General features: G+C 38.3%; 1 long non-coding RNA gene across 1 annotated transcript in view; it reads right to left on the bottom strand.

Moving 5' to 3' along the window:
• The window catches only part of LOC116419328, a 170303-nt gene that overhangs the window by 97734 nt on the left and 44767 nt on the right, over positions 1-27802 (bottom strand). Inside the window, exon 2 of the long non-coding RNA XR_004229599.1 lies at positions 24943-25057. This is a non-coding gene — a long non-coding RNA (uncharacterized LOC116419328). The remainder of the gene's footprint in view (positions 1-24942; positions 25058-27802) is intronic.

Raw genomic sequence — 27802 nt, 5'->3', positions numbered from 1 at the left:
GCTGTACCATAGAAGGAAGAAGGCGTCAGGATTATGGGACTGCAGTGGATAAAATGCCAGGCCTGGAGTCAGGAAGACTCATCTGTGTGATTTCAAATTCTGCCTCAGATAGATACTAGCTGGGCAAGTCACTTAATCTTGTTTGCCTCAGTTTTCTCATCTATAAAATGAACTGGAGAAGGAAATGGGCGATAACTCCAGGATCTTTGCCTAGAAAATGCCAAATGGAGTCGTGAAGAATTAAACTTGACTAAAATGAATGAACAACAAAAGTTTTTGTATATTTGTTTTCCAGGTAAAGATATCCAAATCAGAGCTGTGATTTAGACTATTAGCACTGGGTCAAAAAACCCTCTGTAGTCTAGGGTCAGGATTGTCTAATGATAGAGCGTCAGAAACCCCTGGAAGATCATGATGGGAGTAGGGACACCTCTCACTGCTCCCTCCATAACGTACTATTCACATAGGGTTAGAGCCCTGACCTCAATTACTTTTCAAATGAGTAACAATTCACATTTCTATAGTTTGTGGATGTTTATAAAATATTTTATTCATAACAACCCTGTGAAAGAGGTAATAGAAGTATCGTTATATCCATTTTATAAATGGGATCCCTGAGATTGACCTAGGTCTAACAACTCAATCACAATCATACATTAGTAGGTTCATTGCCACTGCAGATTAGACTTCTTCCCTCTTTTACATTTTTCCAACATCAAACCAGTCTTCATTCCACTCTAGAAATTTCTGAATATGTAGATCTGGGCAGTTCTCTGCTCAAAATCTTGCAATAATTCCCTCTTGCCTAACGAGATGCAGTATACATTGGCAAGATTATTGGGATTAGACTAAGGGAGATCTATGTTGACTTCTATCTTCTGACATTTACTTACTAGCCTGTGACATATGAAAAGCACCAAGGCCTTCCAGCCTCAGTTACATTAATTGTAAAACAGGACTAGAAAATCTTTTTTCTTGTGAGAATCAAAAACATAATGTCTGTAGATACACGACCTAAATGTACACAAATCTGAAAGCACTAAATGTATGTCTGTAGCACTATCTCCCCATCTAATTATCCATCTAGCTACCCATCCTTTTAGCTATCCACCTATCAATATCTCTATGTATTTATCTAAGTCTCCATCTAGCAATCCATCTATCTATCTTTCCATCTATGTACTGTATCATATTTCCTTCTTCTTAGAAAGACACAGAGACAGAGAGACAGAGACAGTGTTAATGCACCTTTAAGCTCTTAAATTTTCAAACTTCATTAAGACTTTTCGACATACACTGAACAGTGTATGTGAAAGGTAATCTCAGAGAAGAAAGTAGCAGGGGAGTTTGGGGTCAGGGACTTGGAAAGGCGTTTTGTAGAGGATGGATTTGAATTCAGCCTTGAATACCAAGCAAACCAGGAGGTAAAGATAAGGAGAGAGTGTGTTCTTGATGTGGAAGACCAAGAGGGAACAGAAACAGATGAGAAAAAGACAGAGTCAGAGAGACAGAAAGAGACAGAGAAGCAGAGAGAGAAAGAAGGGGAGAAAGGGAGGGAGGGAGGGAGAGACAGAGAGAGAGAGAAGGAGGGAGAGAGAGAGAGAAGGAGGGAGAGAGAGAGAGAAGGGAAGGGAAGGAAATATAAGGAAGAATAAGGGAGGGAAGGAGGAGAAAGAAAAGAGATGAGAGAAGGAGAAATGGAAAGAGAGACAAAAGAAGTAAAAGGAAAGAAGCAAGGAAATAAAAAGAAAGAATGTGTGTGAATGTGTGTGTGTGTGTGTGTGTGTGTGTGTGTAGCCTCTCAGAATCTTTTCTCAGATAAAATTGCTAGCTTTGTGACCTTGAGCAAGGTATTCAAATTCTCAGTATCCTCAGACAAGTCTCTAAAAGTCAGCTCTGGGACTGGTGCTGACATGCAATGGTAGGTAATTTCCTCACTGGCAATCTTCTATGCTGATAAAATCTTGTCTAGTCACCCCCCACACTCACACATTTTAATGTTCGGTCTCTATTCTAATCCTCTAAACTCCCTAGATCTAAACTTGGAGGACTCCTCAGAGCCCCACTAGTCCAAATCTCATTTTACAGAGAAGGAAATTTAGACACCGGGAATTTAAGTGATTTGTCCAAAGTTCCACAAGGGTCACGAGCACCAGAGTGATATTTGAACCCAAATCATCTGTCTCTATTATATTTGCTTTCTTTTCACGAGGCTCTGCTGACTCTCTATTTCTATGGATGCTAATAAGTTATTATCCTATCATTACCATTTTCAAGGAGATAATTCTGGGGACATAATGTCTTAACTTTTGGGAGTATTCTAATATGAATGTGAGTTACTGGGACAAGGAATAATAATAGCTACCATATGTGCCAGCCACTGCGCTAAGTACCTTACAATTATTATCTCATTTAATTCTCAAAACAACCCTGGGAGGTAGATGCTATTCTTATTCCCATTTTACAGATGAGGAAACAAAGGCAAACAGAGATTAAGTAGTTTTCTTAGGGTTATACATCTAGTGTCTGATTCTGGATTTGAACTCAGATTCCAGAGCCTATACTCTATTCAACTTACCATCTTGATGCCTAAATACCATTAATAAGGTGACTCACTGGTTCCAGCAAATCACATCCCTAAGCAGCCTTAGAACTTGATCATGTATTGCATCAGATTTTGGTTTTGAGCTGACTGACCAACCATTTCTTCTCTCTAGAAACTTAGATCATTTTTTCCCATCCCACCCTGGATTCTAAGAGCTGCTCTTAATCTATATAATACTATATTAAATAATAAAGATTTATTAAGAGTTTACTATGTAGGGCATCTAATTGGGGTAATGGAGAGAGCACTAGCCCTGAAGTCAGGAGGACATGAGTTCAAATCTGGTCTCAGACACTTAACACTTCCTGGCTGTGTGACCCTGGGCAAGTCACTTAACCCCAATTGCCCCAGAAAATAAATAGATAGATAGATAAATGAATGAATGAATAGATAAATAAATGAAGATTTTACTATGTGCCAGGCACTCTGCCCAACACTAGAAATACAAATAAGAAAAAGAAAAGCAGACCCTGCCCTCAAGAAACTTACAATCTAATGGGGGAAGATAATAAAAAAGGAAGCAGAAAGGGAGGAGGATGCCAGAGAGTAGCCATATGAGCATGAAAAAAAAAAAAAAGGTGAAAGAAGGGTTGAAACCCAACAAAGCAACAAATGAAGAGATGCCTGGGGTTTTAAGTCCCATCTGTAAAGGGAGACAATAAAAGGAGACTTTTGCTCCACCTTCTGATCCTCCTATCAGAGAGGCAGAAGCAACTGAGGCTACCAATGAGATCTGACCAGCACGGCAAAAATAATCATGATGGTGAATTTCCTGGTGGTGAATTTGTCATGGGCGTGCTCCATGGTGATGGTCAAGCTGAAACCAAGCAGAGCAGCTGATGGAAAGCTCTGTTGCCCAGTCCCTACACCTAAAAATTGACAGATAAGAAAACAGAAGCCCAGAGAGATTAAGGGATTTGCAGTAGCTCACACAGAATTAGAAGCAACATGTTCTTAAATTGCGTTCCTCACATGCAATACTCTCCCTACCTCTATCCCTGTTCCCTGAGGGTCCCCCACGCCAGGAACACACACTCTCCTCACCTTCACCTCCTGGTTTGCTTAAAATTCAAAACTGGATTCAAATCCCTCCTCTGCAGACCACCTTTCCAGATCCCTGACTCCCATACTCCCCTGCTACTGCCTTGTCTGAGATTACCTTTCACATACACTGTTCAGTGTATGGGGAAAAGTCAATGAAATTTTAAACTTCAGGAGCTTAAATGGGTATTAACACTATTGGGACCCACTGTAGATATCATATATATTTGCATCTTATTTGCATGTCATCTCCCTCATTAGAATGTGAGCTCCTTGAGGACAGATATTGATTTTTTTTGTTTGCTTTTGCTTTTCTTTGTATCCCCAGCACTTGGCACAGTGCCTGACATGTAATAAGCACTTAATAAATGTTTATCGACTGGCTTGGAGTCAAGAGATTTTTATATTGCAATCCAACTTCGGATGCTTCCCAGTCTCTTCCTCTCTCTGAACCCCAGTTTTCTCATTTCTAAAAAGGGATAATAAAGACTTGCTAGAGTCATTGGAAGGACCAAATGAGGTCACATGTGCTTTTCAACCTGAGAGCATTATATAAACGTTTAGTCTTATTATAAGTGTGTTCATCGGTCTCATTATCAGATTTATAACTGAGTCTTCAGACCTCCCAGCCCAGTGCCCTCTCTGAGACTCCACATTTATAAAAATAATTCCACAGCAGTTTTTGCCTTCCTACTTTGGGTCTGTCCCGGTGGGCTTAAGCACGCCATCTCTGACCAACTGTGAAACCATGGAAACACAACACCAGATTGAAAAGGCGGCAAGCAAATTAGCTGGCTCAGCTCTGCAAATGATAGACTCACAATCCAATTTAATCAGCTCATCTTCTCTACATCCCAACCTGGTCTTATAAACCTGCCATCGTGGTGTGGTTTTTTTCCCCCCCATGGGACAGTGTAAACCAGAACAGAATAGAACATGGACCCTCTTCCCTAGCATTAAAGGTCTACAATCTACATGGTCTCAAGAAGATACTCATACATTTTTTAAATGATATATTGTGTTTAGACACAGCAGTTACTTCTTAACAAACACTATTCCCTACTCCCATCATCCCCACCAGAGATCTGTCCCATAAAAAGTAATTATACAAAGTCACCCAAAAGAGTGACTCTTCCTATAATTTACCAACTAGGTAGTACCACAATGCACGGGGTGCTAGGTTTTGAACTCGGGGAAACCCAAGTTCAAATCCAGCCTCAGACAATTACTAGCTGTGCAACTTTGGGCAAATCACTTAATCCTGTTTGTCTCAGTTTTCTCAATTATAAAGTAAAATAGAGAAGAAAATGCCAAAATCTTCCAGTTTCTCTGTCAAGAAAATTCCAAATGGGGTCACAAAAAGTCAGCCACAACTGAAAAAAACTACTAAGCAAGAAAAAAAGGAATGATGATGAAGAAGATAACTAGCTCTTATAAAGCACTTCAAAGACTCACAAAGCACTTTACAAATATTTTGTTTCATCCTAATTTGCTTGCCAGCTAATTTGTTTGCTGAATGAAATATTTATTTCATTCATTATTTAATGATCCTTGGAAGCAGGTGCCCATTTTACAGATGAGGAAACTGAGGCATATGGTGGTTATGTGACTTGCCCAGGGTCACAAATCTAGTAAGTGTCTGAGGCAGGATTTGAATTCAAGTCTTCCTGACTGCAGGTCCAGTGCTCTACCTGCTTCACCATCTGTGACCATAAGCTCATAGATATAAATCTAGGCCTGGATGAGACCTCAGAGGTCCAGTTCAATCCTCTCTTTTTAGAGATTAAGAAAGAGTGATGAAGTGACTTGCTCAGCATTATACAAGTAAATGATAGTAGGACACACATCCAAATCCTCTGCCTCTAAATCTAGCATACTTTTCTCCAGTAATTTAGAACCCAGATTTTACCATTTTTTTAATCTGTTCCCTCTCCCTCATCTGTTGCAGGGACTGTGTCTCACCTGGAAAAGAGAGGGGCATGATGTCTACCTCTGATTATCAGAAATGATGTCAAGCTGAATGGGGATTTGCTTTATTCCATTTGTAGCAAAAGGGCAGAACCAGCAGCAATGGACACAAGTTTCAATGAATGACTTAAGTTTAATATAAAGAAAAACTTGCAAACAACTAGATTTATCCAACAATGCAAGAGGATGAGTTAACGTGACTACTCCCCCCTTATTCTTTGAGAGAAAGTCACCAAGCCCCTTTCTTTTTAATAGAAGGATTGAATTCTTGACATGTTCCTGGCAGCTAGTGCCTGGGCCAAGCCAATTACCTTGAATTCAACCCTTTCATTTTACAGAGAAGGAAATTGAAGTCCCAGAAGTGGCTAGAGACCATCCCCTGCTTCCTAGTCTGCTTCAAAGAATAAGAGGGATTTGGGGAGCTTTGGTCTCTTCTTGAATGTTTACTTCTACTTCTGAGCCTTTAAAATGTGACAGAATTTGTTGGCAAATAAACCCTCAAACAACTGTTTGCTGCATTTTATTTATGCATATATCCATAAAAGGGAGGAGAATGAGAATTCCACTATTCAGAGATGAGACAAATTTTGTGCCATGAGGTTAAGCTGGGGAACAGAGCCCCAGAGCAGAAGAGACATGGGCTGGTATTAATTTTCTCTATAGTCTTGCAAAAAAAAGTAATAACTAGAGATGATGAGGAAACATGGATTGCTTTAAAGAGGTCTGGCTCTGGATTCAGAGGATGTAGGTTCAAATACTGTCCCTAATGCAAAATCATGTTTTTAAATGCATAAAATAAAATATCTATTTTACCCTGGGCAAGTCATTTGTTTCATGATAAAATGTGGGAGTCAGACTAGAAGCAGTCTACAAATCAGAATCATGTGAAAGAAAAGTGGCTGCCATTTTAGTTTGTCAGACTGGAATATTTAGTTTAGTGCTTCAGAACCATAACCCCTGGAGGAAGGAAAACTTATACTCACCACATCCCCCAAGCACAAAATCTCACTAGGAGGCAGCAACAGTGATTGTGCAGCTGCCACGGTGATGCTACCATAGAAACCCAAGAACTAGTGCCTGAACTCCCTCAACAAGCTCTCCTTCCATAGTTAGATGGCTTTTACTGGCTCCATTTTATAGATGAGGAAATTAAGGCTCAGAAAAGAGTGTTAAAGATGGAATTTGAACCTAAGTCTCTTCTAACTCCAATTCTTCTTTCTTTCTGATTTTCTTTCCTTCCTTCTCCCTCCCTCCCTCCCTACCCTCCTTCCAATCTTTCTTTCATCCTTTCTATCTTCCTTCCTTCCCTTTTTCTTCCTTCCTATCTTCCTTCCTTTCTTTATTATCTATCTTTCTTTTTCTTCCTTCTTTCCTTTCTTTCCTTTTCCTATTTTATAATGCATTTCTTCATACATTTGATTTGCTTAAAATAAGAGACACTTTTAGCTAATATTTCACCTTCTATGGGAAGCTTTCCCCATCGCACTTGATGATAGTGTATTCTCTCTGAGATGATCTCCAATTTATTCTATGTAACCTCGGTGTACAACTATTTGCATGTTCTGTCCTGTGTTACACTATGAGTTCCCTGAATACAAGGTTTGCCTTTGCCTTTCGTTGAATCTCCATTGCTTATCATAGTGACTGGCACACAGTAAGTGCTTAATAAATGCCTGCTGGCTAACTGATCAATTAGAAGTCCTTTGTGTGTGCACATTTATGCATATTGGGCAGTGAGGTGGTGCAGTGGATAGAGCACCAGTTCTGATATCAAGAAGACTTGAGTTCAAATCCTTCCTCAGAAACTTACCAGGTGCTCCTGTTTGCCTCAGTTTCTTCATCTGTAAAATAAACTGGATAAAGAAATGGCAAACCATTCCAATATCTCTGCCAAGAACATCTCAAATGGGGTCACACAAATTCATACACACACACACACACACACACACACACACACACAACTAAAGAGCAAAATCTTATACATGAGTATTCCCATGAGTGTGAATATATGTAGATATGTGTGTTGAATGCAGATGTGTATATATGTTTGTGTAGTGACTCACAGCAACCAAGAGGCAAAGTAGCTCATTCCAAGCCTGAACTATTATTTATTTTTCCAATCAGTCTTTCTTTAACATGACATTTTGCCAGTAAAGGGGGAAATCGTCTCAGCTACCCTCATCTGTGAAATAACACCATCCATATTCCCTGCAGGAAAGGCCCAACACCTGACTGAATGTCTATTTAACCAAGTACTTCTTAAGATGGAAGACTAAAAGCTTGTCTATTTCCACACATTTATTGCCGGAGAACATCTAACTCTACTATAATGACGACATTTTGAATGCAGGTACAGACGAGTTTGTTTCACAGACCAAAGGAGAATTGATTGGAAAGTTTGATAAAATTCCATTTTCTACTGTGGCGTTATTTTTTTTTATGTATCTCAGTAGGGGGGAAATGAATATTTCCCACCAAACAAGACAATCTTCAGATGCACCAAGATAGTGATGGCCATAATATAGTACCTTTTTTTTTAACTTCACACTCTCTATTGTGTTCAATGTTTAAGGAAGCCAGCCTAGAAAGAGCATTTGTTTGAAATGTTCACCTGAGAGAGAGAAACTGTGTCCAATGCAAAGTGAAACAATGTCCTTTCAATACAAGTGTGATAGAACCTCAGATAAAGGAAAAAGTCATTATTTTCAGTAAATTGCGCCCCTTGGCAGAGAGAGGACTAAGTTCTCTTTGTACAGGGAACGTGGGTGTGAAGCCCTCAAAATTATAGACTGATGAGTTAGTACAGAGGACAGATCATGAGTCCTAGAAGCAGAGGACCTCAACTGAACTCCTTCCCCTAACATTGAGATGTATATGTGAGTGTGTATGTATATATATGTATATATATGTAATATATATACATATGTATATATATGCATATATATGTATATGTGAGTATATATGTATGTATATGTATATATGTGTATGTGTATATATAGACATATATATGTATATATATATATATGTTAGTGCAGTATGTATATAAATATCTCTGTGTTTTCTCATATGGCTCTTCCAACTTTCAATCTACAATCTTTTTCATGGAAGCTTTTTTATTTTCAAAACACATGCAAGGATAATTTTTCACCACTGACCCTTGTAAAACCTTGTGTTCCAATTTCCTCCCATAATCCCTAAACCCCTCTCCTAGATGGCAAGTAATCCAATATATATTAAACATGGTAAAAAAAAAAAAAGTGTAAATCTGGGGCAGCTAGATGGTGCAGTGGATAGAGCTCTAGCCCTAAAGTCAGAAAGACCTGAGTTCAAATCTGATCTCAGACACTTAATGCTTCCTAGCTGTGTGGGCAGGTCACTTAACCACGATTGCCTCAGTCAAAAAAAAAAAATGTAAATACAATCAATCTTATAATCTTTTGATTATAAAAACACTGGTCTCTTTTTGTGGGGTGAGTTTTTTTTTTACTTTTTACTTTTTTTTTTTTTGGTTGGGGGAAAACAAGTAAGAAAATGGAAAGTTATGAGCTAAAATGTATTTCACAGAACAAATCCCAGAATGCATAATAAGCTATATCTCTGTTGAGCTGCCTTTTATAACTGAGATGATATTGAGACCATCCATCTATCTTAATCTTCTCTTCTAGGAGATCATACATAGGGACAGTGGGGGAAACAGTTATCCTTAGCTGTGCAGGCCCAGTCAAGATGTGGAGCATTGTGTCCAGAGAGAGTGTTATACAGTGGTAGAACACTCACTTAGAGTGAAATCCCACATTACATGTTCCACTATTTCCCGATTTGGGGCCTCTGGGATCAAGTGGAATGAGTCTATAACCCTTTCCACAATTCAAAACTTTAAATATCTGAAGATAATTTCATCCCTCACTCTTCCTCTACAAGAGGTTTTTTGTTTGGTTGGTTGGTTTTGGTTTTTTGTGGAGACATTTGGGGTTAAGTGACTTTCCCAGGGTCACACAGGCAGGAAGTGTTAAGTGTCTGAGGCCACGATTTGAACTCAGATCCCCCTGACTTCAGGCTGGTGCTTTATCCACTCTCTCTACAAGTCTTTTTTCTTCTGAGCTAAATATCTATAGTTCCTCCTTGACCTGATATAGTCTACCCTCCTCTCAGTATCCTCCAGTATTGTGGAGAGGACAATAAAATTATACTTCCTCTGACACATTAGAGAAATACTGGGCTCTCCAATCCAAAATTCTCACCCTGAATGTTCTGGGAAAGAGCTCTGGATAATTTGAAAAACTCCACCTACTTAGTCCTAGAAGGATTAATGGGATAGGAAAGGAAAATTGGGAAGGGCGGAGAGACCTCCCAACCCTCTAGATCCATCGGAAATGTCAACATGCAAAGATGTTTGAGGGTAAAGGCCTATAAAATTCCCTCAGAACTAAGAGGTCTTGGGGATGGAAACCCACCAAAAAAGCAAAAAGAGTATGTTCCTGACCCCTGTGAGAACTTGTATGAGGCTAAATAGTACTCACCGGTACTCAATGGTACATCATAGTACAAAGACCTCAGAGGGAGGTACCATGGTCTATAAGTATGTTTTGCTCTATTATTCATTCTTCCCTGAATTCTGAGATGCTCTTCTCCATCTCTGCCTGTGAGTACCCATGATGAAAACCCTCAGAAAGGGAATAATTAGCATGATCTGCCAGGATCTGTGGCAGATTAACTGGCCCTCCTGCACAGGAAGCGGGTGAGATAAAATGTCAACAAGAAACCACCTTGACAGCCTCAGGAGGAGGCTACTTGCAATGCTCTGGCCCTGTTCAGTGTCTCTAAGTAAGGCATCTTCTAGAAAGTAGACTCTAAGCAGGTGTCAACAACGCCTTTCCATGAGCCTCCATAGCACTTCCATTTGTTTTCATTGTGAAACAAAATTATTCTTTCTTCAAACCTTGTGAACCATGTGCTTGAAAGGGGTCTGAATGAGTGTTGTTACGTAGTGAAGTTCCCAGATTTACAGGATGGGGGAAATGAGCCAGAGAAGTGAGAAATATCACTAAATACCAAATTCTGTGGACTTTGATCCTTGACAGTCAGTTGTGAGACATATTCACCGTAGTAAGTGGGGATGCTACATGGATATTTCATATTCTCTTTAATATGTCCCAGCTCCAAATTTCTCCAAATCCTGGCTTCTACTAAAGAACCCTTTTAGTTTCCTCCAAGAAGCAGAGGCTCTCTTGTTGTTCCCTCTTCCTAGGAAGCAAACTACAGTGGAATCTCAAGCAGGCTCTAGACCACAGCATTTTATTTTAATGACTCTCATTTGTCTTTGGCCTTATCAATAATGAATCAAACTAAGTGGGACTAAAACAACTTTCCCTGAGGCTGTGTCTTATTTTGTTAAAAATGATACCCCTCTTCAAAGGGGCAGCTATGTTTCTGGAAATGTTCCTCTCGTCTCTGTAGGAGAGGTTTAAACTGGAGCTGGAAAAGAGCATGATGATTGTCCGATCTCTTAGAAATCTAGCAATGAACACACATTTCCTACCATCCTTTTCTTTCCGGCCACAACCCTACTCTGTTTCCAAGAGAGATCAACAGAAACCTGTAATTCATTACTCACCACTAGCTAGCCTTCCATGGGAATAACAATAAAGACTCTTGTATTAGTCCTAAAGGTTTTTTGGTTATTGTTGTTCAGTGATATTCTATGACTTGTCAAGGATATTTGACTGGTTTGCCATTTCCTTATCCAGCTCATTTTTCAGATGAGGCAAACTGGGCTAAGTGACCTGTTGAGGTTCATACAGCTAGGAAGTATCTGAGGCCAGATTTGAACTCAGATAAATGAGTCTTCCTGATTCCAGGTCTAGCACTCAATCCGGCAGTCATCTTGTCTGCCATATTGTCCATATGTGTATATTCATGTGTGTGTGTGTGAGAGAGAGAGAGAGAGAGAGAGAGAGAGAGATAAAGAGAAAGACCGACAGAGACAGAAAAACAGAGAGAAGGGGGGATGAAGGGAGGGAGGGAGAGAGGAAAGGAAGGAGGGAGGGAAAGAGAAAGAGAGAGATAAGACAGCATAATATAGTAAATAGGGAGTAAGATTCAGAGCCAATAAGATTTGAGTTCAAATCCCACTGAAGCTCTGGAGCAGCAGAAGAGGTCTATAGATAGAGTCTTGGAAATTACTAGGCCATAGGAAGAGACCTCAGAGACCAAAAAACCCCAAACACTCATTTTGACGAATAGATAAACTGAAGTATAAAGAAGTTAAGTAACTCAGAACAAATGTATAAACTGAGATACAGAGAGGTTAAGTGACTTAGAAGCATAAGATTATAGAAGAGTAGATCTGGATCAGAAAAGAAGCACAGAAGATTTCTGATTTGACCCCCTCATTTTTACAGATGAGGAAACTGAGAGAAAAAAAGGTAATGTGACTTGTTCAAAATCTTTTAGGTTGTAAGTGGAAGACTCGGTATTGGAGCCCAAATCTAAGTTTCTCTCTGCTGCAGTTATGACCATTCCATATTGCCCTCCTATGGTTTTCCTCCATTTACCTGCATAATATAACCTATGCCCTTGATGGTCACTTTAGTAGCTTGGTCCACAATCCGGAATCTCGTGCCAGGAGAGTTGAGGCAGAGTCTTGCCCTTGACTAAGATACATAAATCTTGCACAACCCTGGGACCGTGTATGTGCCAGATGTGAGCAGCTGATTAGTGTTGACTTAGCTTGAATCTTCCCTGAAAAAATGTCCCCGTTAATATGGCCAAACAGTGAGTGGGTTTGTGTTCCAACCTTCTTAAAGAAAAAAAAAAGCAAACAGATCTATCACTGCCACTGGAATGGGCCCCTTCTGGCTCCTGTGACAACCACATGGGTCAAAGCAGTTAACAGCCAGCATGGGTCTTAATGCAGTTATTGGACGTTGAGGATGCAGCCCTGGCTCAGGAGGGATTACCTGGGAATTCTCCTGCCTCTATTCTGGCTGGAGAGGATGGACTAACTTTTTTTATTCAGGAAGCAGCATCTCTGCTGGCCCTAACCATCTGATTCAACTACTGCTGGAACAGGGGAAGGACAAAACACACAAAAGGGAATGTAAATTGAAAGGAGAAATGAAAGGAGGAAAACAACTGAAAGCCAGGGACAAGAAAAGAGGGGGAGCAGAGGACAGAAGGGAATGAGAGAAGAGAAAGGAGAGTAGAGGGAAAAAGGAGTAAAAATTTGCCCACATGGCAAATCAGGTACGTTTTTTTCAAAATGGACTAAATTTAGCCCAGATTCCCAGTATTTGTTGTGTCCTGGTTGTCCAAATAAATGTCTCCTGCCCTCAGATAAATTATTTAAAAATTGAGGGAAGGAGCCTGTAGGTCCTGTTTGTTTGATCATCAATCCCAGTTGTTGCTTTTTACGGTGGCAGTTTTATGGGGCCGAGTTGAGGGGAAGGGGATATATAAGGCCATCAAGGTGTTTAAAAGGCACACTGCTCTTGTGATGTCATTGCCATTAGAAGTCTTCAGCAGCAGCTGGCTTCTCTTGCCCCACCTAGCCAGTTACCATGAATCATTTGTGGTCACCCTTTTCTTCTATCAAGGGCACTGTGTTGTGATGGGGATAAAATAAGATGATATATGTTATCGCCTCTGCCTTTAGAGATTATACATTCCCAAAGTCCTTCAGGGTGAAAGAGAGGTGAGGTGAATTAGTATGATCCCCTTTATTCTACAGAGGAGGAGATGGGATTAGAGGGGGAAAGTAGCTTTCCCAAATTTGCAAAGGACCTATGTAGAACACTGTAGGATTTAATTTTAATTCTGATTGTATCCACCATTCTCTTCTAAAATGAGATGGAAGCCAGAGTTCACAGAAGGCATACTCCACCCCACCAACATGATAGTCATCAAATGAACAATATTTGCTTGTCTTCAGCCATCTAATGAAACTTCCATTAAAGGCTGCTTCTACCAAGTGCCATGTCAGAGAAGACAGTACTTTGGCCATAAGGAAGCTCACTAAGTGGAGCACAAAAGGAGGATTCTATAAAGGAAAGCTATAGTATTCTGAGCCCACCTGGATCCGTTCCATGAGCAGCCAATATTCTCCACAAAGAACCCTAATGAGATCTGGCATGGGATATGAAAGGTGCATTTTTCCTTCTTCCCTGAGGAGTTTTTCATCTGTACAATAGCACTAGTTTCAAGAAAAAGCCTGAAAATGGATCATCAAGGTCTAGAGAAGGAAGAACCTTTGGCAAGCTAACAACTCTCTCTTTGTGTTGTCTCATAGTTGGATTTGGCAAGTCTTGTCTCACAAAACTTCTGATTCCTAGTATTTGAGCTCAATCTCTAAACGTTCCTCCTCCTCCTGCTCCTGACTTCCTCCTCCTCCTCTTTCTGACTTCTTCCTCCTCCTTCTGATCTTCTCTTCTTCTTCCTCCTTTTACTCCTCCTCCTCCTCCTCCTTCTCCTTCTTTTCTCTCCCTCTCCCATCTTCCCCCGCCTCTCTCTCTGGTATTTTAAAATGTAGTTATCTTCCTCTCTTTTTATTCTTTCACTTTTCTTCTCTCTGGCTAAGAATAATACCTGTATGTCATCAACAGACATACCACCCTCAGCAGGGCACTGCAATTTCATCACTTAGAGCATATAGCCTCAAGGCTTGGTGTTTGAAAATTGGGATTTGAGAAAAGGTATAATCTCACTCAATCCTCATCATAAAAATGGGTTTTCAGATTTCCATATTGCAAGATAAAACCTCCTTACAAAGAAGTTTTATTTTGACAGAATTGAATATTTTTGAACTAATATTTCTCTGAAATAAACAACAGGGAGTTTGGACCTTTTCTTTTCTTTGTATTTGGTAAGCATAACCCCTCTTTTCAAGGAAATTTGAATGTGTGTGTGTGTGTGTGTGTGTGTGTGTGTGTGAGAGAGAGAGAGAGACAGAGACAGAAAGACAAAGAGATGAACAGATAGAAAAAGAGACAGATTTAGAGAAAGGGATACATATGGTTCAAGAAATGGCAAGAGCGAATTTATGAAATCATTTGATCTAGATATAGGGAATATGGCTCCCAAGTATAATCAAAAAGATTAATCTCATTTACATTTGGAAGTCTCTTGACCAATTATTCTGGTGTGACCCTGAGGCTATGACAAGGGAGCACAAAAACTTTCTGATTTTATTTATCCTGAAGGGCTCTGAGTCTAGGTCTGATGATGGACTTTAAGGTCTCATCTAAAGATAATCTAAGTTCAGAGATTCATCACCAGGTGGGCCAATGGCTGATAATATTTTCATTCTCAACAACTCTTGAAGATCATCTGTTAAGGGTTCTTAAGTTTTTGTTTTTGTTTTTTTTTTCTGTCAGGTGCCCCTTCAGCAGTCTACTGAAGCCTAGGAGATTAGGAACCCTTCCTCAGAGCCATATTTTAAAATGCACAAAACACAACATGTAACGTCATAAAGGAAACCAGTTATATTGAAATAAATTATCAAAATAGTCTATAAAACAAATTCATGGCCTCAAGGTTAAGAAGCTCTGATCTTAAATAACATGGAACAGTTGTGAGATATATAGATATAGAGATAGATATAAATGTGTGTATATATATATATATAGGATCATTAATAATGATGGTTCACTTAGCCTTTTATTCTTTCTTCTCATCCTCTTCTTCCTCATTCCCCTTACCCTTTGAAGCTCCAATATTTATGAGATGGTTAGATAATATTAGGGAAACAACCAATATGAACTTGGACAGACTTTGAAAGATGTGGAGCATAGAATAGTCTGGTGTGCAATGGTCCATGGGGTCATAAAGAATTAGACACAAGTGAACAAAAATACAAACCAAAAAATTGAGGTCATAATCACTGTCCTGCTGACTGCCCTGTCCCAACTCCTATTCCCCCTCCCCTTGCCCCAGTGTACTTTTTCAAAAGTGAAGCATTTTGTCACTATGATTGTTATATCAGGTCTCCACTTAGAATGAATGAACATTCGTCAGTGCTCTCAAAGAAGTGCCATCAAAAATCAGATTGGTTTCTGAAAATTCTGACTTTCCCAGCAAATACCAAGTCATTGTCACTGTCATCTCCTTATCTATAAAGAATTTACTCTATGGCTTCTGGAAAACCAGATTAAAGACAAAAGAATAAAGCTTGGAAGTAAGAGCTCAAGGAGTAGGGCAAGGAGGAGGCTGGATCAGGTAAGGAAAAGGTAGGAGTGGAGATGTGGGGAAAGAAAACCAATATTAGACTTTGCAGCAGGGACCCTGTTCATCTCCATGAAGCTCAGCATTCTCATTTCCCAAGCAAAAGAGTTATTAGTTGGAGAATGGAACGGGGAGCATATAATAATGAGTCTTTAATTACGAAACTCTTTACCTTATTGCTTTTCTGCACCCCCGATGAAAACAAACAGTGGCAGTTTCTATTAGAAATGTTAATTACTTTCGTGGATAATTAGACTCACTGGGGTCCATAAGCATCTGACCTCACTTAATAATGGCAGAGATGGGAAAGGAGGGGGGAAAGAGATGGGTAGGGTTGAGGACAAGAAGAGGAAAGGGAATGAGCTTTCACGAGTGTTGAGAAAAGCAAAAAAAAAAAAAAATCTAATCAGATGGAAATCTAGAACAACAATGTGTGGAGCAAAGAGAGAATGGAAGAAGACCTTGTAGGTAAGGAACAGTTGTGAAGTCCATCAAAGCAGTTTGACACAGGGAAGGTCAGGCCATAAGATGCTGTTGCATGATCCCTTGCTAAGGGATTGGACCAATTAATGTTGGGTCTGTAATGACAAATTTCACTGTGACCTAGTTTCCTCTCCATAGAGCTAAGACCCTGAGTTGGGAACCAGGGAAAAATCTACATACTTTGTGACCATGAAGAGTTACTTCAGTAGGATCATAACATCTTAAAGTCACTTAACAAGATTTAGTTAATTCATCTGTAAAATGGGTTGGATAATATTTATATTATTTACCCTGAAGGACAATAGTGATGAAAGTACTTTACAAATCTTAAAGGCTCTAGAAATGTGAGTTATTGTTATTAGTCTAGTTGTCACTTAGGAAGGCAAGAAAGGAGATTAGGAGGATAATATAAAAGGATAACTGTGTATCAAATAGTGAATAAAAGAAAAAAGCATTTAAATGCTTAATAATAATAACAGTAATAACTAGCATAACTCTTTAAGGTTTGCAAAATAACTTACATATATTTTCTCATTCAATCTCTACTATATGGCAAGCACTATGCTAAACACCAGGTATACAAATATAAGCAAATAAGAAGTTTACTGTTCTCTAGGAGCTTATATTCTAATAAAAAGAAGACTACATATGGGGAGTTTATATTCTAATAAAGGAAGACTACATATAGGGAGCTTATATTCTAATAAAAGAAGACTACATATAGGGAAAGAGTGTTAGAGAGAAAAAGAAAAGTATGAGCATTATGGAGACTTGGAATGTTGATGGAAATAAGATGGTGGCCCAGGAAGAATAAGATAAAGTGAGAGCTGACCTATCCAGCCCCAAGACCCAAGCTAATTAAGGATCATTATCATCAACATCATCCATGTGATTTCATCATAAGATCTATAAAGTCATATCATATTCTTAATTCCTTCATCTACAAAAATGTGTGTGTGAGAGAGACAGAGATAGGGAGAGAGAAGTCAAGTACATCATGTAGGATTATGAGACTGGGTGACTGGGAGGATGGAGCACCCTACATTGTAATTAGGAAATTAGGAAAGGGTTTGAGAGCATGACTTGACTCTAAAAGCTCAGGATAATTTCTAGTTACAAGCTATTATAAGCTCCCTCAACTGTATTGCACAACTGTCTAGCTTTCAACTTGAGCATTCTCAAAATCTCTTAACTGGTTACCTTTTGTGAGAGGATGTCCAGTGTATGATCTGTTCTTACCCATCTCTCACTTATATTATGTTATTTACTTCAAAATCAACAGCATAAAAATATGTTGGAAAGGCTTATTCTCATATAAGGAAAAGGTAATGTGAAAAAAAAGTTTCCTTAAGGTTCATAAGTTGCCTTCCTTAAAAATACAGATATTACAGACGGTTCTAAAGCCAAACACACCATCCTGTAATGATGGTCTTACATCACTTCTATTTTCACTTAAAGCTGTTTTTTAAAGTTTGTTTTTTCCTTTGAGTGGAGCAGACCTTCCTTGTGTCAAATGAAGACTTCACAACTGTCCCTTACCTATAAGGCCTTCTTACAGATAAAGAAACTGGGCCTCAGAGGTATCATGACTTGCTTAAGATCATATAACTATTAAGTATCAGGTTTGGTATTTAGACCCACATCTTTCCTATACCAGATCCAACCACTATCTCTCTACTGGAAGCTGCCTCAGAATTTTCTGACTACATCATTTTTATATGAGTTGCTCAAAGAGCATTGGCCTTTCTGTTAAGTCCTGTGGAATGGAAGCTGAAATCTTGGTATAAGGATGAGTATACTCCTGTCAAGAAGTAGAATGCTTTCAAGTTACTACCTCTTTTTGTCACTAGAAACATAACTATGTATTCCTCATCATATAATTCCCGGTAGAAAAAAAAATAAAAGCACTATAGAAAGAAGGAAAACAGGAAAGGAGAAAGGAAAGGAGAGAAGAGGAGAAGGAAGGGCAAGGGCAAGGGCAAGGGCAAGGGCAAGGGAAGGAGAGGAGAGGAGAGGAAAGGAGAGGAGAGGAGAGGAGAGGAAAAAGATAAGGGAGGAAGGATAGAAAGAAGAGAGCTAAAAATAAAAGGGGGGGGGGAGAAGGAGGGAAGGAAGGACCAAGTCAGCAAAAAGTACATCAAAGAAATTGTCTAAATCTCATTAAAGAGAAACTGAAGGAACAAAGGATCCCTTGAGAATCATATGTCTTTCAAGAGAATGGATAGAAGGACATGAGGAAATGCTCTGAATATACAAAGAAAAGGTATGAAGGAGCTATGTATACTGCTGGAACAATGAATGGGATAAACAACAAAAGGTAGCACAATTGATTTAGAGCTCAAAGGGATCTTAATGACCACCCTGTCTAGCCCCAACTTTCTCAGATGAGGAAACCAGGTCCCAAACAATAGATGGGACTTGCTCAAGGTCAAAAAGGTGGAGGAGTCAGTATATGAACATATATTTTCTCATTCCAAATTGTGATTCCCTAGCTTAGGGTAAAACCAGGAGTGCAGAAAAAAAAAAAAAAAGATAATAGCCTCTTGGAATTCAGTCTCCCAATTTGCACTGAAGGATTAGATCCCCAAGCAGAAATCTTGAGTTTACAGGGTAAACCTACTACCATATTAATATTTTAGTTTATGAGTCCCCACTGGTGCACTTCCCATTAATAATCATCCAATAGACTCAAGTTGCTTTTCTTCTAAAAGACATTGACTCAAATGACATCTCAAGAAGAGTAGGAACAAAAGCACCCACACCCCATACCCCCCAAAAAACCTAGAGCATGTTTTCCAGAGAGTCCATATAGACAAGAGCATATATAAACTTAATATGTAATGATAATAAAGCACATATGTGGTGAATATGTGTTCAAGGCAATTCACAACTCTGGAACCAAAGACCTAAATATCCTTTCTGTGGAGAGAACTCATGAAGTTTCCTAAGAGGAATAGTGTCTAAGATGTTATGAGTCAAACCCTGGCCAGTTGGTGTGCCTTCTTCCAGGATACAATATCAGGATGTTTACATCATTAGACTGAGTCACACAGATCACTGACTGATTGCCATTGGGCTCAACCTGGTGGATTGTTCAGCTACCAGACATGGTTGATATTCAGACAGGACATTTGGCTTCTAGGCAGCTGTTGCTTGATTGGGCCAGGCAAAATTCGAGATTATAGGACTCCATATAATGGAGCTTGGGCTGAACTGAGCAGATCATTTAGTCATTGTGTTCTTTAAAGGTTTTTCTATCGGACAGACCAATCCATCGGACTCCCTGGGTTCCTACTTCAGTTCTTCAATGTGCATCTCTAGTCTTCGCCACCTTCAGCCTCTGGCTCAGTTGGATATTGCTATACTCTTTTCAACAAATGCTTTTGCATCAATGCTTTAAAAAAAATCTGGAATGCTACTTTTCTCTTTCAACAAGGGAATTGAACGTTGCCGGGAATTAACAAAACCATCTCCTCTTTACCTTTCTCAAGGTCTCTGCTCTGGCTGGCAGGAAGGCAAGAGTTGTCCATATCTGAAAATTCTTCCTGCTCCAAAATAAATTCTGTCAGGGACAGAACCTTTTCTTAGGTGATCAGTCTGGTATACTTTCTATGTTCCTCTAGAGGACCAAAGGTACAGAAGTCTGCACTTCAGGCAAATTCATTGTGTTTTCTCATCCTTTAATATGCAGCTGAGCTTTTCAAAACTCAGAGCCCTTTTAAGGTAAAGAATGTTTCCTTTACATGTGAAAACACTTCCCTTTTACATTTCAGTACTTCCTTTCTTTTTAATTTTTTTTTCTCTTCTGAAACCTCAACTGGGCACAATCCCGTCTTATGGAGATCCCTCCTTGGGAAATCATATATGGTTTAGAACAAGTAATTTGTGAGATCTTTTTCAACCCAACAACGCTGATAGGGTGAATAAGAACTCAGCAAAAAGACCTCTCATGTCCTTAGTAGCTAAGTGGACCATAAGGAGGAGCATAGACAGGGGAAGACTTTTGTGGAATTTAAGTGGACCTTGCTTGTATAGTTCAATTCCCATAGTAACTTCAAAGGCTAGCAGGGAAGAGCATTGATAAGATTATTTTGTACTTAAGTGTACTCTTTTGTTGTCCTTTAAATGGGCCTTCCTTACAATGGGCCCTTGTTGAATTCCTTGCACTAAAAATATTACCATGATCCCACAGTTACTGTACAAATTACAGATGAAATCCCCCTAGATTATTTTTCTTCTATAAAAGAACCTATTGGTACCAACTTATTGGCTAACTCCTTTAGTTCTAAAACTAGAAATCTAATGTGAGAAGTAAAACTGTAAGGTTTGTTTCCCCGGTTCCCCAGTTGGTCAGTCTCACAACCTCCATTGCCATAGTAAAAAGAATAGGATGTAAGCTTTAGAGGCTGGACATCCTGGCTGAAGAGAATTAAAGAATGTCTTAAGTCAACAGAAGTAACAGCAGGTGCTGGTTGTGTACAAAAGACCTGGGTTTATGCTCTGGGCAAAGAAAATTTTTAATTGAGCATGCTTAATAAGCCACGTGCATGTAAGCTGACACACCCTGAATAAAATTAGAGCCTTGTTAACAGAATCTATGATGCTGTGGCAAGGGGAGAGAAGAACGTGGAAACATATCAAAGAGTGTATATAATGAAAGTGTCATGAAATACTAGATTTTGGAAGGGTCTCCTCCAGTGGAAATTATGAGAGGGGATGAGGAAGGAGAACAAGATTATGAATTATAACTGTTGATTTGGGTTTCTGTAAATTGTGTTTATGCTCCCTCAAAGGGTTATGGTACCCACTTCTTGCAAGAAAAGTAATAAATCCTTCCTCCACTTATTTCAAGAATTTGGGCCTGAAGTTATAATTTCTAATACTAATAAATAAATTCAGAAGAATTTGTATTCAAATCCTACCGCCAACATTTATGATCTGTGTGACTTTGAACATTACCTAAGTCTCAGTTTCCTCTTTTGTAAAAATGAGGAGCTCAAGGACCCCTGGGAGCTCTTCAAAATCTGAAGCTATGTTCCTAAAGAAATGCCAAAGCCCTGCCCTTTTGGATTCTGAGGACTCTGGCGGCCTTGCACCCTGCAGTTAGCCCTCATACTGATAGAGTTCATTAGAAGATTCAAAGTCAGCATGTAACCCTTCTCCAACTCCTGAAAGAACAGCCCCCATCTTTGAAGTGTTTTGGGGCTTCTTAGTCAGTCACATTGCTACTGGCTATTGAAGATCAAAGATCAAATACTGTACCTCAACATTTCACCAACATCCACATTTTTTACAATTATGAAGAATATTAAATAAAATTATTGAGAGACATTACTGTATAATGGAAACCAGTTTGGATTCATAGTCAAGGGAGGAGAGTTCCAATCCTGATTTCTTTCTACAAAGGAAGGAAGTTTGCTTCCTAATGTGATCGATGAGCTTCCTATAAACTCATCTATTCCTTTCCCTTTTTCAACATTCAGTCTATAAGAAGATCACAGGATGACAGGCCAAATTTAAAATTTCACCATATATCTGTCCTGGGATCTGTGTCTGTAAAAAAGATATTCTGATATTCCCACAGGTCCCAGGGTTGGAAGCTGACTTTTTTTTTAGATGGGCATTTAATCTGTAAATCCAAAACTTCTCTCATATAATAGAAACAGAGCTCAATCTGAAGAATTCAAGGTCAATGATATTTTTTTTAAAGGAGCTGCTAATATATTTTTAATTAAAAAGAAATGATATGGGAAATAATTATACATATATAATTTCTATTTCAATACAAGATTTTTCTAACAAAAAATCAAGCAAATAATAGAACATAAAATTATACAAAAGGAAAACAAGAAAAATTAAAAGGACAAAAGTATTATACTTGAGACTATTTTAGTAACTTCAAGTAATGCATGTCTCTCCGGAAGAGGAATCATTAGCTTTCTATGCTTTAGATTTAAAGTAGTTTAAGAGTAAATAGAGAACTAGGCCTAAAGTCAGGAAGATTTGGGTTGAAATCTTGCCTCAAACACTTCCTAGTTGTGTGACCCTGGGCAAGTGACTTACCTCAGTTTCTTTGTCTGTAAGATGAACTAGAGAAGGAAAAACACAAACCACTCCAATATCTCGGCCAAGAAAAACCCCCATGGGGTCGGTCATGAAGAGTTAGACACAATTCAACAACAACAACAATAACAATGACAAAGAGAAAAACAAAAAAAAAAGATTTCTAACAAAACAAACAAAGCCATCTCAGGGATTTTTAATGATTATTGATTTTGCTGTGTGTGTTTTTCTTTCTAGGAATGGGAGAAGAAAAACAAATGGTTTATTTCTGCATTGCTTAGCTAGAGGGGAAAATCCCCCCCCCCCACCAATTTTCTACTTTCCTCTAATCTTGGTTACATTGACTTTATTTGTACAAAAAGTTTCTAACAATCTAATCAAGATTATCAATTTTTATCTCACAATGCTCTCTATTTCTTGTTTATTCATAACTCTTTCCCTATCTATAAATCTGATATGTAATATTCTCCATATCTTCTAATTTAGTTATTATATCTCCCTTTATGTTTAGATAATATACCATTTTGATCTGATCTTGGTAAACGGCATAAGATATTGGTGTACACCAAGTTTCTGCCAGACTGTTTTCTAACTTTCCCAACAACTTTTAGCAAATAGTGAATTCTTACCCCCAAAACTTAAATCTTTACATGTAACAAATATAATGTTAGTATAATTATTTACAACTTTGAGTTGTACATCTACATTATTACATTGATTCACAAGTCTCTTTCTTAGATAGTACCAGATAGTTTTAATAATTATGATGGTATAATAAGTTTTGATGTTGTCTCTTTATTGTCATTCTATTTAATGAAATCATCTATCGCTTTTATAGCTTATTCTTTAACCCATTCATTTTTAATATTAGTTTATTTAGTCTCCAATTATTGTTTTAATCTGTGGTCCTTTGTCATTTATTATCATAATATTTTATTAAATATAATTTTATTGCATTATGGCCTGAAAAGGATGCATTTAATATTTCTGTTTTTCTACATTTAACAATAATGTTTTCATACCCTACTATATGATCAGTTTCTTAAAGAGGCCCTATGGGAATCAAAGATTGGAATCTTTCCCACATCAATACCACTGAGAAAAAAGGTAAATTCCTTTCCATTTCCATTCATTTCTCTTTAAATGTCTGTCATATCTAGCTTATCTAAGATTCTATTCATCTTCTCGACTTCTTTCTCATCTATTCTCTGGTTAGATTTATCCAGAGATAAGATTTATCCAGAGATTTAAAAAAGTTATAAGAAGGTTGAAATCCTCCCACTATTATAGTTTTGCTATCTATTTTGAATTGTGATTCAGTTATCTTTTCTTTTAAAAAATTGAATGCTATACCATTTGGTGTATATATGTTTAATATTGATGTTACTTGATTATCCATGGTATTTTTTAATATAATATAATTTTCCCACTTATCTCTTTACCCTTTTTACCTAAATTTTTGTGGTTTACCTAATTTCTTGTGCATGTTATTGTTGCCCTCTCCCTCCCCAATTCTTTTAACAACCAGTTAATGGATACCATCAACATCTTACAAGTCCTTAAGAATTAAGGACTAGATTTCTTAGGAAGACACTGATCAAATTTACCCCCCTCATTTTTACAGCTAAGAAAACAACAGGTATGTGACCTCTTTGGTATGAACTGTCTTCACCATGCACATTGTAACCATCCTTGCCACTTATATGGTCTAATTGTTTCAACTGAAGAAAGCTCCTGGTGTATAATTACAGAATATTAAATGTGTAATTGTAACAGCCTATTTTACTTCATTTTGCAGTTTTATAACAGAGTTGTAAAAAAACAAAATTAATTTAATCTTTAAGGGTCCCTTGATACATTAGTCAAGGTTCAGGCTTATTGGAGCTAACGTCAGTTCAGGAAGGATATGAGAGAGATGTGAATGTTCATAGTCATAAATGTCCTTTGTACTGAGAAAGACAGTTCATTCAACAAACAATTTACAATGACCACTGGGGATTATATCAGAAGGAAGAGGAGAAGATCATGGGAAAAGAAGAGATAGCGTTGGGAACTCAATGTAAAAGTAGTGCCTATAAAGTCAAGATCAAAGGGGTTCTGACTCTTTCCTCTTAAATCTATAAGTACACTGGAAATATTCTGTCATTTGGTTGGAGCCAGCTGACCAGACTGCTATGATATTCCTTAGGGCATTCTTCCATATACCTATTTTTAGCTAAGGATCATAGAAAAACAGCTTGAAGAGGCTATGGAGATCATTGAGTCTAATCTCATTTTATAGATGAGAAAACTGAAAATCAGAAAAGCTAAGTGAGTTATCCTGAATTACACAGGGAAAATGTGATAGAATCCCAAATTTAGAACTGGAAAGTATCTTGGGGAACATCTCATCCAAACCCATCATTTTTGAGATGAAGAAATCTGGAGAGGTTAAATGATTTGTTTTGTTCTAATTAATAATTAGAAAGTCCAAGTCTATGACTCCATGCCCAATGGTTTTGCACTGGGCATTTGTCATCAGAGAATGGCCCTTGTCTATCCTCACTGAAATCACATCTTGTTACCTGGAAGGCCACATGAGAAAGACAGTCACTCAGAAGTGGTCTCTTCTTTTCCTCTCTTGCCTCAGGGGATGATTCAAGGCTCCCAGCTGGCCCCTCAGAACAATCACATGTTTCCCTAGGAGTAGAAAGAGCCCATCTGTGCATATTCTGTATATTGGAGGGGGAGGATGATGAGGAAAGAATTCTCCCACTGCACTAGAAATTCCTGACATTACCCCATAAATCAGGAAACCATTTTAATGAGGACCTTTAACTGACATTTATATAGGCTTGAGATCATACTTCTAATCACCCAAGTTTATGATGAATGTGAACCTTCCTCAACTCCTCAGTCTCCCTTCCCCCGTGTATATAATCAGCTGCCAATTCTTGTCTTTTTTACCTCCCTAACATCTCTTATATTATCACAATTATTATCACTATTATATTATGGTCTCCTTACATTATCACAAGTCTAGCAGTGCAAGGGACTCCAGAAATCATCAAATCCAAACCTATCATTTTTGAGTTATGGATTTTAGAATCTCTCAGGGTTAAGTGACTTGACCAAAGCCCCATGGGTAGTAAGCACCAAAAGTAGCATTTGAATCCAGGCCCTCTGACTCCAGAGCTTTTGCCACCGTGACACACCTTCCTTTTTCTCTTCAAACACAGCCACTAGTCAAAGTCAGTCTTTTGTCACCTTCTCCTGGATGACTGCAATGACCTCTTCATTGGTCCTCTTTCTCTAATCCATTCTCCATTCAGCTGCCCTACTATATGGTATTCTCTGTCTCTGTCTGTCTGTCTCTCTCTCTCTCTCTTTCTCTCTCTCTCTCTCTCTCATTTCTCTGTATCTCTTTCTGCCTCTCTCTCATATCTATTTCTCCATCTCTCTAATATTTAACTGTCCATCTATCCAACTATACCTATCTATCTAATTATCTATCCATCCACCCATCCATCTATCTTTCTAATTATCTATCAATCTTTTCGATCCCAACTTCACTCTCTGGACTTCTTTTCTTTGCCCTCATCATCTATCTTATCATTCTGATACCCTCGGTAGACCTCCACTTGAAGGCTCCACACTCATAATTGTTGACTCCCTCTCCTAGCCATGTTTCACTCTATTCCTGATTTATTTCCAGAATTTTTTCCCCTCTTCCTCGACAACCACTTCTTCCAGCAAAGATGCCTTTGCTCCCCCATTTTTCCCATTTCTCTTTTGTATATTGAATTCTCTTATTAAAATGTGAACTCCCTAATAGCAGGGACTGCTTTCCTTATTTATATCTGTATCTCAGAAGTTTAGCAAACAGCTTAGTGCCTCAGATAAAGTAAGCACTGAACAAATGCTCTATTTATTACCTATCTAGATGGTGATGATGATGATGATGACAATAAATCTGACATCAACAAAGATGTTTTTTCTGATACAAAGAACAGAAAACAAAGATTGTATGAGACACTTTGAATCACCATGATGGCGATTTTAAAATACATATATCAAATTTAATTGAATGGTTCCAACACATTTTTTGCTAAGATTCTATCTTGGCCCGTGGTTCTGGACTTCAATTCCTTTGGAATGGGGGGGGAGGGGGGTAACTTTGCCCTCATTCAAAGATACTCAAGTTCTCTGAACCATAGCACCTGTAGGTGGGATCCTGACATATTTCCCTGCTGCTGACCATCTGCCTGCCTGGACATTTGCCTATGGCCAACTACCCAATTCTACCGATACCTCTTTACTGAGATGCTCACCTGCTACTCACTGCTAGACATCCAAAATGCTATTTGTTTGTCTCTATGGATGTTCAGCTAGGTTCCCTTGGCATTCTATCCCTCTGCCCAGATTTCTTCCTTATGTCCACTACTAAGATATCTCTAAATTTCCTCCCCTGCCACAGTAAGTTTAATCTAATTTTTGGATCCAAATGTCTACCCTGTTCTCTCACCCAATGACCTATTGCACCAGTGCTGTAACAAAAGTGAGGTGATGAGACATGTGCTAAGGGTGTGCAAAAGTGAGAACAAAGAGACTATATAAAATCAACATTTACTGGCCCAAAGAGAACATTCCATTAGGATAGGGATGAAATTTGAATTATGATCTTTAGCAAAAAATAATTGTCTAAGTACTATGCTTATTCTGATATCCCAGAGCTCTGAGAGTTGTTTAAAGGGGTTTAAACAAAAATTTCAGACAGATTTTCCCTCCTTCTTACTCAACATTCACTGGAATAAATATTCCAGTGAATGTGTGTGTGTATGTATATATATATACCTATATATACATATATGTATGAATGTGTATATATCTATATATATATAGATATATAGATATATATATAGATATATCTCCTTCTTACTCAACATTCACTAGAATACCCACACACACACACATATACACACACACACACACACATATACACACACATATCAACATTCCTAGAAGAGGGGTCCTGCATCTTTAAGGGCAATAGAGAAGAAGATATTATAGCCAACTCCAACTGACTTTCTAGAGTTGACTGTTAAATTTTCAGTGTTAACATTTACACCTCAAAACTTGATAAACCCTATCAATCAGGATTTAATTATCTTGTTGATTGTCTAGACTTAAGAAAGTGATAGAGAAAATGTTAATTATGCTGATAATTAAAAATGTGTCCTGCATACACTTTTGAGAGTCAATTGTTAAATATTTACCAGTATATTCCTGAACTTGAAATGATATTAAGCATAATTTCATCACATTCCCTCTATATTCCATCCAAATAGGATTACTTGCAATTCACTGCACAGTATTTCCCACTTCTAGATTTTTTTTTTTTTTGGCAGGGCTTTCTTCCTGGAATTCCTCCTTATCTATGCCTGC

The sequence above is a fragment of the Sarcophilus harrisii genome, chromosome 5 (assembly GCF_902635505.1).
Source record: "Sarcophilus harrisii chromosome 5, mSarHar1.11, whole genome shotgun sequence".
Lineage (NCBI taxonomy): Eukaryota > Metazoa > Chordata > Mammalia > Dasyuromorphia > Dasyuridae > Sarcophilus > Sarcophilus harrisii.
This window is presented reverse-complemented; position numbering and strand designations above follow the sequence as displayed.